The 14,607-nt window shown below is 43.4% G+C and overlaps 1 protein-coding gene across 5 annotated transcripts in view; it reads right to left on the bottom strand.

Annotated features, from left to right (window-relative positions):
- Positions 1–14,607, bottom strand: part of PITPNM2 (phosphatidylinositol transfer protein membrane associated 2) — a 132,416-nt gene that overhangs the window by 52,204 nt on the left and 65,605 nt on the right. The window lies entirely within an intron of this gene.

The raw sequence follows: 14,607 nt of genomic DNA, 5'->3' as shown, positions 1-14,607 counted from the left end.
AGATTACCAAACCTTGAAATCATAAATGACAGATTTAGAAACTCATCTGGCCAACAGAGGAACTGGGATGTGATTTATTACAGATCCACTAGAAATCTGGATTTGACATCTCTATAGCTACGAGAATTTGCATGGAGACCTCATGACACAAATCCCTCCTCTTATAATAGGTAACACATTGGTCTTTCCGAGAGCACACTAAACCTTGGCTCCAGCTTTGAACCACCCAACGACACAAAAAGCTTTTGCATCAGTGGATGACATGGCAAAGGGGAATTTGTCCAACTTGGCACATTCTTGTGGTGGTGCATCAGCGTGAAGAATCACACACACACAGAGCACAACACTGCAGTACTAAAGACTGTTGTTATGTTGTTATGACCTAAACCCACAGGATTTAGGGGCTTGTTGCTTGTGGTCTGGCAGAGCAGCAGCTCTCCAAGAACAGCTTGGAGACTACGCTCTGCTAATTAAGATATTTAGAAGAAAGAACTCAAGTTTGCCAGAATGCACACAGTACCCCCTGGCAGCTTCAATATTTTGGCTTATTTGTAGCACTGTCCCTCATCGAGGGACCTGGCAAAAATTCCTTCAATAAAACAAACAAATAAACAAACAAAACACCTAATTTCAGTGCTTCTAAGAAGAGCTAGAGGCAAACCAAATATTTGTTCAGCTATAACACATTTCAGCAGATTGGATGATGGATAACCTTCATCATTTCCAACCAACAGATTCATAATATTAGTGCTTTGAGTTTTTCAGTTTACTGTCTTTATTTGAGAGGACAGTACCCTGGAAATTCAGAAAAAAATGGAATTATACACAAGAATCAACTGTGAAATGCAATGCAATAACAACCTCTCACTTCTGGCAAACAAACAATTCCTCGGAAAACAAGACTTAACAGAAAATGATTAATAAGATGCAAGCGATCGGCTTCTCGTCTTTTGAGGACAGCATGATAAGCCAGCGGAGCTATTTAAAAAGAGGGCTATTTACTTCTAAATAACTCTCAAGCGATTTTAAATTTAAACAGCTGCAACCAACAAATCTAAATAACTGACAATCTGAATAGTCATTTTTTCCTACCCCACAAACTGTGAAGTACTGCAAAAGAGAAGCACTTTTTTAAAGTTTATGTCTAACATTCAGCTGGCAGTTCATTAAAACACACATCCTCTTAAAACAAATTACTGTCTTTCAGTTCCTATATAAGCATTGACCAAGTCTTGTACAAATATTTATGACAATAACATTAAATAATCTTGATGACCCAAAAATCTGGTTAACTCAAAGGTCTTGGAAAACGAAGAAACCCAGCAGGCATGGAGAATGTGTCAGACAGAATAAGAGCGCAGCATCTGCTCTGAACAGTTGATACAAATTATGGAGATCTAGAGTCTTATTATATGGCAGAAGCACGTGGAAATCATAAGCAGAGGAAATACAGATTCTCCTTGTGCCAAATTACCACATGTGGAATCATACATCATCTAGATTGAAAATTACTGTTCCAGATTATGTGGTTACCAACAATTCCAAGTCCAGTCTGCCAGTCCTTGTTTCGGACCACAACCCATTTAGGAGTTTTTCAAGAAATCCACAGCACCGAGTGAACTCAGCACCTGGTAGGGTGGTGCAAAGCCAAACCTGCACAGAAGAATCGTGTCCCTAGACTTACAGCTGCTTGCATTGTAATGGAAAACCAAAACGCTGAAGATTTATTTTAATAGCCACGGTTGAAATTGAAATTAAAATGGATAAAAACACTCTTAGGCTTTTCTTCTGGGAACGTGATTTCATGCTCTTCTTTTCAGAGATACCTCTGAGAAATGCCTTATCCCTCTCCGATAGCTCTCCACTTCTCCCTGTCTGATCGCTGGCAATGTGGCATGGCGTCATGCTCCCAGCACTTGGAGAGGGAAGGAAGAAGGGAAAACCCCAAATTAACTGAGACTCTTTGGGGAAGTCAGTTTGCATCCCACTTCTGATTTCTGGTTATTTTATTCACTTCTGCACACCTGCAGAAGACCATGAACCCTGTTCTGAGAGCAGTGCATGCTTCCTCCTTCAGCCTTTCCAGATGACCAGCTCCTGCCCACAGCCTCTTTCACCCAATTGCAAACCTCAAGCAAGTTTTGGCCCTGTGTGTTCCTCCGGCTTGTCACTTATCTACACAAAAGAGGACAGCAAGAATATTCTCTGAGATGAATGTGAACTAGGAGCTGCACCTCTGCATGGCAGAAATCAGAGGTGCAAAGTTTACATCTCAAATTCTGTTTTGAGCAAGGACTGAGGCAGGCCAAATTATACTCAAAACATAACACAATTTATCACTGGGAAGAATACTACAGTCAAAGAAAAACTCACAAGAAATCCCCAACAAAGCTGCCTCAATTAGCATACAGAGAGGGCTACAAGCACAGTGAGGTCAGGAAGGAACAAAGAGGCCAGGTTAGATGGCAAATGGTACAATTACTAACCAGTCATAAAGACAAAAATAAGATACATATCTTAGACAATAAAATAAAGACATCAGCAACGCACACTCAACAGACCAGGATGATACTCTGTGCTAAGTGGTTCAGCGAAAGTACACCACTTCTGGAAGTGAAGAGCAATTTGCTTTCAGCCATATAGCCTCTTCACATCTATTGTGACTCAGCTACAGCATGGAGAGGGCTCGTTACAAGGAAGTGGTCTGTAAACAACAATTAAAAAATAACCATCGATTAGGAAAACATTTGGCTTGAGAAGTGTCTGGCAAGCCCTCTCCAAAGACTACCCGTCTGCTGGGAGTGGCAGCTGTGCAGGCATTTTAGGGTCAGTCTTTAAGGTTTCAGCCTCGTAGACCATGACCCTACAGAAAAAAAGACACTTTATTTAGCAGATCACCTGTGTTACTGCTACTTGCTCCTGACAACAGCATCTTCCCTCTACATAAACGTCTGAGGAACAGTCCCCAGCAAAATCAAAGAGCAGCTAACAGCCTTTATATGCAAGATATCTAAGCTGTAATCACAGTAAACCGTCTTATATTGTATTACAACAGGAAATCCAGTCATCCCTTTAGAAGTCCCTCTCCTCTGCTGATGCCACTTGATGTTCTGCACAGCCCCATCAATAGCTTTCCAGGACAGATGGTGACACAGATCCCTCCTAGCTAAAGTAATAGCATTAAATTACTCATAACAGGGAACCCAGAGAAGCAGATGCACCATGATTAGCAAGAATGCCAGTTACTTAAAGGGTTCTATTAAAATAAATCTCTTGGCACTGCAGCATAGCATGGGACACAGCACATGACCTCACCATCACCATCACGGAATGAATAACTCCGATGAATGTCGTTTAAACATCGGGCTAGCCTAACCCCATTTATCATCTGTCCTTCACAGCAGGAGACAAGCGGCTGCAAACAAAGCCTCCCGCCAGCGACGACAGGGTGATCAGCTTGCAGGTCTTCCGTCCCCCTGCCCAGCGAGACACATGCCTGGTGTTTCATCTCCAGAGTAAAGCACAACCGAGTACGGGCTCAAGTCCACACACAGAACATCTCTGCAAAGTCTACGGTTGTGTTGCAAATGGTTCAGTGCTTCCATTTCTTCTATTTTTTTATTTTTTTAATTGTAACTTACTACTTTGAGCAATGTTGCAGAGAAGGAGTAAAGATGGGGTGGGTTTCATGGTGATAAACAAGCAATCCAAGCATCGTTCTAGCTTTTAAAAACAGGTTACAGCTATAATCTTACCTTGTTTACCACTGATTATTGTTTACACTTCAACTCCTCAATCCAAGTAAGTTAGACAGTGATTATAAAGGGTTGACATGTTTTAGCTTCACAGTGAGGTTTCTTGGTGCGTTACCGCAATATATTTACACAGTGCCAATGGCTTATTTCAATGACCCATGAGAGTTTTGATTTGAGATTATTCAAGTTATGAAGACTGACAGCACTCATTTGGTAGACCTATTGTCCATGAATAACAAGGACACAAAACCATTGTCTGGAAACAATAACCAGAACAATTTTTTCCCCTCCAGCTCCCATTAGGCAACAGGATATTTTGATGGTCCAAACAATTTCTCCTGGGAGAATCCGTTAAAATAACACTCAAGTCTTGGGATTTCTCATCCCGTTTGGACACGGATGCAAGAAGCTTACTGCTGGTAGATGGTTTCAGCTGATAATGATAGCAAAGGCATCTACGTATCCACTGAACAACAACATGACAGCGAATTTCCCCAGAGGATCCTGCTAACACTTCCTCATACTGTTGTGGCTAAGGAGGCTGAGATAACATTCTCTATGGCCAATTACTGGGTTTTATCGCTTCAGATCCAAAGGCTACCACAAGTGGCAATGAAAACCCCAGAAACAACCCTGTCCTTCGGGAACCGGAGAAAGCCTGAATTGCCTCACGCAACTCACCAGAAAACAGAATTCCTGAGGCTGCTTAAGATGGATAAATCTGGCTGGTTTTGGATTGTTTTTAAGACCTGGTTTGACTAATCAGAACTTTTTTTTTTCCCCTTGTTCTGTTTTAGAAAGGAAGACCAAAGGCTCTGAAGATGTAAGGGGCTGAAGAACAAAAGTTAGGATGAGGATGGGAGAGCAGTAAGTTACCTGTGTTCAGTTTCTTCTATATGTTAAGGGAGAACTATTCCCAACCATCTCTGGTTGGATGTCATTTAGACTGACCGTAATTTCACTCTTCTAATTGATTTTCCAAAGCAATGCCCCTTTCCCATCACCAACCGCCTGCCCCTGATGTGCTCCTGGCACACACTACGAAGGTGCACACACTAAGGGACACACCAGGGCTGCACGCACCAAGAAGGTGCCAGTTACACCACAGCTGGTGCACTGCAGGTGTGTGTAGTGTGACAGTCATTTTACACCTTTCTTCCCTCCCCTATCCCCCTGAGAAAACTCACGAGAAGATCCCATCCCTCACAGTTTTTCCACTATTTTGTTAAGTCACAAAAGTCAAGCGTTAAGTTTGAGCAGGAAATTAAATTCCCTCCCCTTCACTTTTATGCTTAAAAATTACCTTTTTCCCCCTAATCCTTGATAGACAGGAGTTCAATAACCCTTTCCAGAAATGCTGGGAGAGCTTAGAAGCAATGCAGCCTGTTGGCTGGGCTCACTGTGGCTATACCAGCATCGAGCACCACAAATAAAACAGCATGACAACAGATGCACAGTTGCAGCCATAGCTGCTGCAAGCCAGAATTACACAGCACCTAAAACCAGAAGGCCAATGATAGAGATGCTGGAAAATACCGAAAGGTCCCGAACCCAGTACATGGCTTATTCTTCACACATTTTTCCAGCAGAGGATTTTTGTATGTGGGTAACAGGCACAGTGACGGTGTGCACACACACGGGTGTATCCTTTCTGTCTTCAGCTGTCTCTTGCCACGGTATGACTCAGCGCTGGGTTCTGTTAGCCACTCCTTTTTGATCATTTGAACTGACATCTAATTCATTACAAGCAACCAGCTTTCACCACCAACAACCTTCCGTCTGCTGACACAGATATCTGATAGACCAGGCACCACTCGTGCTCAGTATTTACTGCAGGTACTCCAAAATCAGGTCTTTGACCGTGAAAATGAAATGTTGTTTTATCCCAAAAGCGTAGTTGAGCTGTATGCCTCAAACCATTTTTTCCCCCAAAAAAATGCATGTGTCAAAGCCCATGAAACATTCAATTAAGGTGTTATCACCTTAATCAGTTTAATACCTGAGGAAGAAACTTTGTTAGTGTGAAAAAAGAAGGGAGCAGGGGAGATGGTGCTCTTCCGCTCTTACAGAAGCCAAGAAGGAAAACTTTTGATGAGATCAAAATTGACATAATTTTATCAGTGCACGGCATCTTCTAAGAGCAAACAGGAAGTTACACGAATTTAATTAAAAATAAAAAAACACGCCCATACTGTTATTAATACATTAGGTTGCTGAAGTAGAACAGCACACACAACCTTTGGCTGTCAGTCGAAGGCTTTTGTACTGCACTCGGCGGAGCAAAGTGCCATTAGTGCTACGCATTAGAGAGCACAGGCTCGGCGAGGGAGCAGCCTTTTAAAGAGGGAGAAAGTAACTTGAAGAGACAGAGCTGCTGGCAGGGCTGTGTGTAGCATGCAGATCTTTCAAGCCCCATTTCAACAAATTAACTGTGATGTGGCAATCTTCACCGGGCTTGAGTCGGGACCTTTAACAAGATACAGCAAAACAGTCTGCAGACACTCAGCAGCCCTGCATCAGGGAAGGCAGGTCAGCTTCCCTGCTCCTGTTTTGCAGGAGTTGAGCACGTGCTTACTGGTTGCATTGGGCAGACGATATTAAAGGAGGCAGGAGAGAGGAACCTTGTTCCCCCCTAGGGCTGGGTTTTAGTGGTACTTCTGAACCTGCACTTTGTGAAGTACAAATCAGAAACAATCCATGTCAAGCAGCATTGCTGGAGGACAGTGAGGAACTCGTGAGTTTGGTTCTTGTTACTCAAACTCAAGGCTTACTGCACCTCTTCGTGCACTGCGACGGTGGCACTACCCGAATGGCAAACCAAGTTCCACCGCAGTGGGATTTCCCACTCTCTACATCCTTTGAGAAGTTGCAGACGCCACAGGACCCTGATTTTGTATACACCACGTGCATCACATTACGAATGCAGGCAACTCCAAGCTGCACCATCCGTTTCCATGGCAGTGGGACTGCATCAGCAGTCAGCTGGGTTGAGTTTAGGCCACCCTCACCTCGGCTCCAGCGCTGCACACAAATCCCTGCTGCTAACACAAACCAAGTGATGTCACCAGTAACCATGGTGCCCGCACCGAGCTTTCCATGTGCCCTTTGCGCTCTAACATGCATCCTTCACGCATGACAATTGCTTTAATCCAATTAGTGCTCGTAAAAAAAAACTGCACGAAGGGCCAGTGTCAATACTTATTTAGCAAAGGAAGGTTAGCTCGAGTCAACAGGACAACAATCCGAACACGAAGCTCTACGATTGCACTTCCACTTCTCGTTGCGCTGTACACGTAGGAATGACCTGTAACTGGAGAGAGGAGAAGGAAATCTGTTCCTCGTCAATAGTTTTATTAATGAAGGCAGAGGAGCAGCTGTTTTAAATATCCTCTTTCTAGGTTTGATCAATAGCTGGGCAATGCACAGTGCTTCGTTCCAGCTGGGCAGTATCTCTTATCCCAAACATCAGCACTCTGCCGGCTGAATATAAAACCTGTTCTGAAGCGCTCCTACCATCCGTTTGAAAACAAACAAAAGGAGTCCTAAAACGAGAGTGAGTTGTAAAGAGTGCACATGGAGAAATCAGAAGACTGCCCAGACAGGCAGGAACCCGGCCATCATACCACGAAAAGACCCTGCCATCTCCCACACCGCTGCTCAGAGCCACCAGGAGGGCCAAGCACCTCCTGCCCTTCCCCTTCAAGCCAGTCTGGTTTCACTGGGTGTACCCAAACACATTAGATAATTAGGTAGAAGATTCTGAGAGTAACCATAAAGTCGTTGTCATCTGTCTTCCCAATCGAGCATCGCGCAGATGTAATTTCCAGGAAGGCTGACCCTTCAGGTCCTCCCCTGCTCTGCAGGGAGCTGCCCTCTGATCACCTCCCTGCCAGAAGCAGGAACATTATGGGGCTCTTCCCTCGAGTTTACCAAGCAAGAATTGGGACTATCACACACAAATGGCTGGCCTTTTGTCCCCTGCTTCAATCACCGTGTAATGCTGCCTCCAAGTAGGCAGCAAACACACCAAGAGAAAGAAAAGGATGTCATCCCTGAAGGGTCTTCCTGTCAGAAGAGCCACTTTCTGGCGGTAAGTATCTTGGTGTCCAGGAGATTCTGGGTCTGATCCTGCCACCCCTTCACTCTCCTGAGAGCTGCCTGAGGTGACGGTCACAGACCTTTGCACTGCCCCCAGCCCCAGGCATGACCAGCAGCTCCACCAACCTCTGAGGGCAGAAGGGCATCGCCACCAGGAGAACTCAACATACTGGGAGAATCCTGCAAGAAATCCCAGCCAGCAGAAGCAGAACAAAGCTGGACATTAAGAAGGCCCTGACCCAAAAAAGGGGCTGTTCTCACCCCAACAAGCACAGGTTACTTGTGCCTCATCTGAAGCACCATCACTCTTGGGTAATTTTCTTGTAATGTAAGACATATTCCTAAAAAAAGCCCTAAAAATTAGAGCCGGGACAGGTTGTCATCAGCAGGCTCTTGCAAGACAGAGCACAGGTATGCACAGCATTAATTTGTAAAATATTGTATGCGCTGCATTATTTAGAATCAGGTCTAGAAATTAATGAAGCTGTTTGTACAATACCAGGATATTTTGAGGACAATCAATTGCACAGGACTATAAATAATTTACAGCATTAAGAGAACCGTTCTCATGGCCACTCATTAATCACTCCGCCTTACAAAGACACCCAGCCACACTCCTACGGAGCCAAGGCTGTATGTGCCAGAGGCACATGAATTAGGAATCACTTTATTATGGAGATACCTCAAACTTGTTTACCCCACACGCTCCATCTTTCAAAATGTCTGCTACACTTCCAGCACAATATTTCATCTTACCTCAAGTATTTCCTTCCCTGTCTTTAAATGAATTTTTTACTGCGTTAGCTATTCCACACACACTGTCCATAAGGATTACTGTCCCTAGTTTAAGGAGAAAAAGCAAGTTGCCCATTATCGTGCTGTGAGTCAGAGATAAAATTTCAACTCCCTGTTTCAGATCAGTTCTGATCCTCCGACTATATCCCAGATTTTAGGAACCAAGTGCAACTATTCCCTAATGGACTGTACACTGAACTACCAGAGGACTGGCTCAGAGAAATCCCCAGAATTTTCCTAATATCCGATTCATTACTTGCCTTCAGGTCTTAGAAGTGAGGACCTAATCCAGATCAACAATCAATATTTTTTTCACAGGTAGACAGATCAAATTTTCTTTCATAAGAATACAAATGAAAGAGAAGGAAAAAGGATTTTTGACAGCCGCAAACCCAGTAGGATTATCGGTGCTGCACCTTTTATTAAAACTAGTACAAATCTGAAGTTTAAAATCATGTTTTGTTATAACCTTATCTCGGCTTCACTGAGTTTTGTTGGAGAGCACAAGCATGCCGACTGTAAAGGCACCATAGCTCATTACTCGAAAATAAAAACTTTCTTTACCAGGTATGGAAGAACAGCCAATTTAAGAACTGTTCCAAGATAATGACTACAAAAGCAGGAAAAAAAAAAAAAAAGTTTGCTATTTCTGTAGGTTTTTCCAAAACATTAATCCATATGGGTGTCAATGTCAACTCCTGCAAATTGGACTTTAAGTCTGGGAACACTGAATGCAGCCCTCCCTTGTTCCTGAAACAATGCAAGTGTGAGCATCTCAGTGTCCTCTTTCATAAGGACACAAGCCTTTGCGATCACAGACAAAAGGTTATGAAAACTAGAGGAGGAAGAGAGAACATAAAAGTCACAGGTTTTGAATCCTGCAGCATAGAAATTCACTAAAATCCTCAAACCAGGGTTTTGCTTTTAGGAGACTCTGCATCTTCCAAGGTCTCCGGAGCTGTCAGCAGTGTCACCTGCTTTTGAAATTAAAGCATACATGTCTATCTGTCCAGATGGCCAAGGCATCTGCAAACGAAAAGAAAAAATAATCAGCCATCCTGTTCTTCGGTGTCCAGAGATGAAGGGTTGGTTTGCTTTCCCCCCCCTCAATCTTTCACCATCTGCTGAGCCTGCTGGCAATTGCCAAGTGTAGCTAACAGTTTAAGGGACGAGACTTTTGCACCCAGATATCAGCACGTGGCCTAAAGAATTACCGAAAACGGGCTTTGTGGTGGAATCTGTTCTCAAAGGCCCAGCCTGAGAGCTACAGCCAAAGAAAGGAGAACGCAGGGCAGTGTGGGGGTCTGGAGCCCGTGATGAGCGACACACCACTGCCTTTCGGGAGGGAGGAAAGCAACTCCACCAGCACTACGACAGGTGAGCACAGCACACCGCAGATGCTTGGAAACACGCTCTTAATTTTCAGCAAAGCCAATAAATGCAGAGCCCTGAGGGACCGCAGAAGACGGGCTCATGTTAAAAGATGCAAAGAGCCCTCGATGCCCAGGATCCCGGCCAAGTTCAATGGGCAGTGCCGAGCAGATGGGTTTTCCTAAAGAGATTGCCACAAACAAGGGCCAGAGTCCTTCCCCAGCTGTGGACCCTTGAAGTGCCGAATTACAAAAGTATTACTGTTATTAAATCAAGAGGATGAAGTAGCATCTTAAAATAACTCCCATCCTCAAAAGGCAATCACTAGGTCCAAGAGAGCCTTTCTAAAATACGCCGTCTTGGGAGGAAGGTCACAAGTACCCAGAGAAAACTGCTCGGAGCAAGAGAGGACTGAAACTGTTTACAACAAAGAAACAGAGAAAGCAAACTGCGCATGCTGGTATAAATATAAGATTTAATAATGTGAGGAATCCTCTCATCTTATGCAGCGGTCAGAAGGGGAATGGTCTCTCGGAATCCCATGCCATATGAAACTGCAGTAATTAATGGTATTAAGACGATAAATGGGCTGACCTTTGGCTAATAACATACTGATCTTCCTATGAATGCATTCAGATCTTGGAATGTAAGCTTTCAGGAGACAGAGACTTAATATTAAAATGTGTGTTGTTCCTGGGGCAAAGGGGAGACACAGAAAGTACATTCACTAAACACACAAGAAAGGAAAGTATATGTTACAGGAGAGCATAGCTGCTGAGACAAATATGCAAACATCTAGAAGAGAAATAATTAAGAGTTTCTTTAATAAGATCTATCTAAAGTGTCATAGAGAAAAAACAGAGTGGTCCTATCCTTTGTGCCCAAGAGGCTTCGCAGTCCTTGCAGAGACAGAAACATTGCATGTGCCTTTGGGGTGATACACAGAGTCAGAGAAGACATCCATGACAGAGTCCTTGGTTCAGCATTTCTGCAGAAAGAAGGAAATCCCTACAGATGCTTGGAACAGTCCCCTCCGACAACTGTTTGTGCTTCATTTCGGGTCTCCACTGCCAGCACTCACCCCAGTAGCTTTCTGCTTATGTTAGGACAGGAGCCTGCAGTTCCCCCAGTTCTCCTTTGCAGTCCTGTGGGCAAGTCTGCAGGTCAAGTTTATCTAGACATCTCTCCCCCTTGGAAGCAGCAGTGGGATTTTAAATGTGTGCGTACAGATCTTATAAAAAAGATTATAATCTAAAACTCTTGTCTAGAAAGGAGATGCAAAGACTGATTTCATTGGTTTGAAATATTTTTTGCCTTTTATGCACCAGAACGACAGGCCACAGTAGACCCGAAGATCACTGATTCTGAGTTCAGATATAAAAATTAGTATGTTTCAATTGGACAGAAAAAGAGAGAAAAGTGCAGCTATGATGAAAAAAAACAAACCACAACCATTGTGCACACGGAGGAGCTGAGACCTAACTGCTCCATGGCTAATGCAGCGAGGGTTCCCAACCCAACCACGTCGACAACGCTGCGTGAGAGGTTTCCCATGAAAACAGTGATATTGATAGACTAAAATTTAATAGAGGAAAGCTATTCAGTTTAGACCTGCTAGGCTTCAAGCAACTGAAGGGTACATTAAGCCCTTTGCTGTAATGTAAAATTAACTTATTTATGGAAGAATCTAAGTGCTACTTAAAGTACTGAAACCACTGTCTCTGTAGATAATATTTCAGAAGCTAGCAGAAAGCAATACTTGAGAGACTCCTTGTTTCTCCACCCTCCGCCTCCCCCAGAAAAGAGGAAAAACCAAAAGGAAGCAGCAGGCCACTCATCTCAGTTTTCAAAAGGTTCACAAACCAGCTTGGGGAACTTCAAGCACAAGAGGAGCTACAGAGCAACGTGGGCACGGACACAATGATTTATTGTATGTCTCGCCTGCCGAGTGGCACAGCGTACCAACAACAGTTTATATAATGTGCAATTTTAATTCTCCCATCCTGCAAACATGGTAAATGTGAGTACAGCCTGTCCTGGCTCGATGGAAAGACCCTTTGCTACTTGGGCATGATGCTGCTTACATCAAAACTGGTAGAAATTTTGTTATGGCTTGCAACACGATGGAGGGACCGTTCTCTCCTGGAAGGAGATGAAAGGACCTTCCACTGCAAAAGCAAAAACCTCCATAGAAATGTCTTAAAATGTGACCACAGTATTACAGCTTGAGACTGAACGTCCATGCCAACATGTCTTGGAGGGACTACTGCAAAAAGGGTTCCCAGAGCAACTGCATGGAGCAGTTGTTTCATCCCCAGCTAGGAAGATCTTTTTGGAGATCTTTAGTTGGGAGGATGCTGAAATTTGGGAGAATGATATGATTGCTCTTGAAAGAACAGCTTTCTACCAACTGGTTTGGAGCTTAATAGGGAACTTCACTCATAAGCTTGAAGTTAAATGAGTGATCAACTTCAAGGACGTGCTTAAGACTGCCTAAAACCCTTGAGCAATACTTGTGACATCTCCTTTTTACCTTGTTGGAAAACTGCTTCTTACAGAATGGGCTGATTGGCGTCTCCAGTGGTAACAACACCGTATTGTATGCAACAAATGTCTTTGAAATGAACCTTTTGCTCTTAAGAATTGCTCCTCTCCCCAGGAACTACTCTAAATGGTTCTGCTCTACACATTTCAGACAAACATTTTTAAGAAATGTCTCTACACTGCTGTTTTATACAGATATCTCTGCTTGTTCCCCTAAGGAGGCTCAACCTACACGACTTGCTTCTCCTGTGGCCTCCCTGCACATTTCAGAGGCAAAATAAAAGACAGACACGAAGCACTTTCCCATTCTCTGAAAGGAACGCAAGTCATGCTCCCCACTGCTCTCTCTCCAGCAGCTGTCTCACAGACAAAACCTCCGCTTCTAAATCACACTGAAGAAAAAGGACACTTTATAGCATGGTCTAGGAAAAGCTCCCATTGAAGCTAGCAGGAATCTTTCCACCAATTTCAAGAACCAAAATCCTACCTAATGCTAATAAACAGAACATAAACTCCATATACTACCATAAGTGACTTTTCTGTTTTTGATAATTTTATTTTTTTATTTTCTATTTGAGCTAAGACGACTATTTTCAGTGTAAAGCACAGCTAACCTTTCCTCCTGTAATACTCATAACAGAGTAGAGTCACTTGCTTGCCACGTACTTCTGTAGCTCACCTGCATCTTGGGCTACGTCCAGCATCTCTTACTGTCCTGCGCTGGGTAGGTGGAAGGAGAGCAGAGACCTGATAACATCACTTCCCAGCACACCAGCTACTGCACCTGACCTATGAAGAAACCTAATTTTGCTGCATATCAAAGAATTAGAAAATTAGAAGCAGGGCTGGATGGAGGTGTAGTTTCTCACGTAGTTTCCTGGGCCACTGCACTTCCCCCCTGCACGAAGCCCTCACTGCATATCCAGTCCTTTGACATGAAGAACTGGCCAAAATCACTGTCAAGTGGACAAAGTGGAGCCCAGTGCTCTGCATTAATTATTTTAACTGCTGAAAGTCAACAGCAAACTCATCCCACTGACCAAGTCCTCCACAGCCAAATAGTTTGTCTGACAGCACGCCTCATGCAGGCACTCCCCAGTTAACAATTCATCCTCCGTTAAATTAGGTGGGCTCTGCCTCCTTAATCACATCGTTCTCCTGCACGCTCTGCTGCTCGCTGAGGAGTTCTGCACAGCTAACACACCGCTTCCATCAGCCAGCTCTTTATTTAAAACAGCTGGGCTAAATTTGGAAGAAAAAACTTGTGACAAAATAGTTACAACAATATTCAAAGCTACTACAGCATTAGGAAAAGCTAGACAAAAATGATGCCACCTAGGAATAATGTTTACTAATTTACGTTCACATTTAGGTCAAGCGCACAAAGATGATACATATCCTGTATTAGTGTCAGAAAAAGGAATTCTGCAGTTATCACTCGAAAATGCATACCATATGCTACTGTGGCAGTCAAGTCCAAGTGTATGAGTCCACAAAGAAATATAGTTGGATGCTGGGGGAGAGAAGGGGTAGAGTTGTGCTTTTGCTATATTTTTTACCTTAATTCTAAGTCATTTTAGGTTTTAAACCAAATCAGATTCTGCTAGCATTCATCCCACCACAGAAAGAGGAGTCTAATACTGCCAACTCAGTATTAGACGTGTGCTTTGTTGGATAAGCAAAATTAAATTTTATTTAAGGTACAGGACAATGAAATAACTCTTCAAATTCATTTCCTTTTAAAAATGCTCCCAGTTGGATTTCAAACACTGGGAGAACATGGGCACAGAGGATTTGAGTTATAAAAAGCCAACATTTTTATTAACTGTTTTATTGAAGAGACGGGATTTAACAAAAAGTCCCACCAGTATTCAACAGCCTATTAAAAATAACATAAGTTTTATGCCTCGACTGATTAGTATCTGTCTCATAGTGGCACATAAACATTACGTCTAGTTTTTTCCCCTAAATTCCACGTTACACCTGTTTCTTCAGCCCAATATCCTCCAGTTCAGTACCCAAACCTGTAGCTCAATGCTTCCCT

This window comes from Netta rufina (genome assembly GCF_964035555.1).
Source record: "Netta rufina genome assembly, chromosome: 17".
NCBI lineage: Eukaryota > Metazoa > Chordata > Aves > Anseriformes > Anatidae > Netta > Netta rufina.
Note: the sequence above shows the minus strand (reverse complement) of the source record. Positions and strands in the feature narration are given on the sequence as shown.